This window comes from Loa loa (assembly GCF_000183805.2).
Source record: "Loa loa unplaced genomic scaffold supercont3.506, whole genome shotgun sequence".
NCBI classification, from domain to species: Eukaryota; Metazoa; Nematoda; class Chromadorea; order Rhabditida; family Onchocercidae; genus Loa; species Loa loa.
The window spans coordinates 14,409-16,591 of NW_018108686.1; the positions used below are offsets into that span (position 1 = coordinate 14,409).

The 2,183-nt window shown below is 23.5% G+C and overlaps 1 non-coding gene across 1 annotated transcript; it reads left to right on the forward strand.

Moving 5' to 3' along the window:
* Window positions 1–1,855: 1,855 nt before the first annotated feature.
* On the forward strand, window positions 1,856–1,937 carry LOAG_20106. Its single transcript has one exon. It is a non-coding gene; the product is annotated as a tRNA-Leu (tRNA).
* Window positions 1,938–2,183: the final 246 nt, after the last annotated feature.

The window sequence follows — 2,183 nt, forward strand, 5'->3', positions numbered from 1 at the left end:
AACATTATCACCACTATTTTATCAATTTTATCAAGATTATTATAACATTATCACCACTATTTTATCAATTTTATCAAGATTATCAAGTTATTATACAGTACATAATTATACAGTATGCATTATACAGTATCCTTATCTAATTATTATACAGTATTATACAGTATCATCAGGTTATTATATAGTTATTATACAGATATATTATACAGTATTATTATCAGGTTTAATAAACTGAAAAAAATTTCAAAAATTAGTGTGGAAATGGTAAATTCATTTAATCAAACTTTAATTATTGATTACAAAATGGTTACATTACAAACATTACGGTTCATTAACACTTTTGCTAACTCATTAACTAATAAATTATGTCATCCTTTTGTTGTTTTCGAAGTTTCAATTAAATTTGGAAAAATTTTCGCAAAAACTTTGAAATGGGAAAAAAAGGAATGTAAAATAATGAATATAAAATTAATAAATTGAAAATTTTTGATAACTTGAATATCATATGAATACATTTTGAGAAGACATCATTGATTACGATGCTTGTAATGATTACTATGATATTAATGACTCATTAACTAATAAATTATATCATCTTTTTGCTCTTACGGTAGAAATAAATTGATGTTAATGACTCATTAATTAACAAATTATGTCATCTTTTTGCTCTTACGATAGAAATATAGCCAAAATTATCCGTTAGAAAACAATAATTAATGACATTATGCTGATAGCATTTTTTTTATTTGTTTTACTTTTTGCAACTTTTTTGAAATTTCAAAATATTTATTTCAAATTTTGAATTTTAATTATGTTTGATGAAAGACAAATAAGAATTTTTTTTTTTTTTACTTTGAAAATACAATAAAACGTTTGCTTCCTGTAGTTAAGAAAGTTTTTTTTTTTTTAATTACTGTAACAAAAAAAAAAGAATGCATATTGAACTGGAATGTATGAGTGTATTAAGAAAATTATCAATTAAAAAAAAAAAAATCAAAAGTCATTACTATTTAATTGAACCAATAATAGCATCCAACTGTTAATCATTTGTTAACTTGCAAAATTATGTTTGCATATTTTTCATGCATTGCAATATGCATGCAATTGCAAATTACTGTTATATAAAACAGGAGGAAAAAAAAAAGAAACTAAATTTCAATCTATCAATGGGTTTTTTTTTGGCTAATTTTAATAATTCTTTTTTTTATTTTAAAGAAATTGCAAACATTGAAAAAACTTAACAATAAAAAAGAAATCAAGGTGAAGAAGCCAAGAAAAGAGCCAAAGTCAAAAAAAAGCCAAGAATCTAAAAAGGCCAAAAAGTTCGAAATGTGGAAATTTGAGATGATACCATTATGATAATTGATTTAAACAACAATCAGATCAGAGAACTAAATAACAAAAAAAAAAAAGTTTAATTAAAGCAAAAGTATTGCTGAAGCAAAAGTAATCGATATTTTTGAAAAATGTAAAAAAATTTGAAATTTGAAAAATCAATGCTTCAAAGCCATTCGATCTTTTGGTCAGAAAAATGTGCAATTACATAAAACTAAAAAAAAAACAAATTTGTATAAGATTTTCATTTTTAAAATAAACTTCGATAAGAAATCAGAAATTTGACCAATTTGTATTCTAAGTTAATGGATAATAATCAAAAATTGTTATTGTTTGAAGAAAGAAAATTAATAATTTAAATTAGGAAATTTTATTAAATCATTTTAAAAAATTGTCAAGCAATTAAACTTTTTCAGCTAATCCATTGCTTTTCAGAGAAGAAAGTCTTTTTTTAAAAAAAAAATTAAAATTTATATTGAAATTCAGAAGTTTCAGCAATCGGGAGATTTTATGCTAAGTCAGAGGCGAGATGGCCGAGCGGTCTAAGGCGCTGGTTTAAGGCACCAGTCTCTTCGGAGGCGTGGGTTCGAATCCCACTCTCGTCAAGAACTAATCTTCCCAATTCTTTTTCTGATCATTTTACTTTTGGATAGCAAATCTTTGACCATTGGATGGCAGAAAAGCGCGGATAGTAATTTCATTATTTAATTTCATAGGCTATTTTAAAAATCAAAAATCTTTCATTTATATTTATATTTTTTGTATGCATTAACTATTTAATGAAATTATTCGAATTTTTTTGTTTTTATTTTCTAAAATTTGAAATATTCATATAATTTTGAAACGATTAA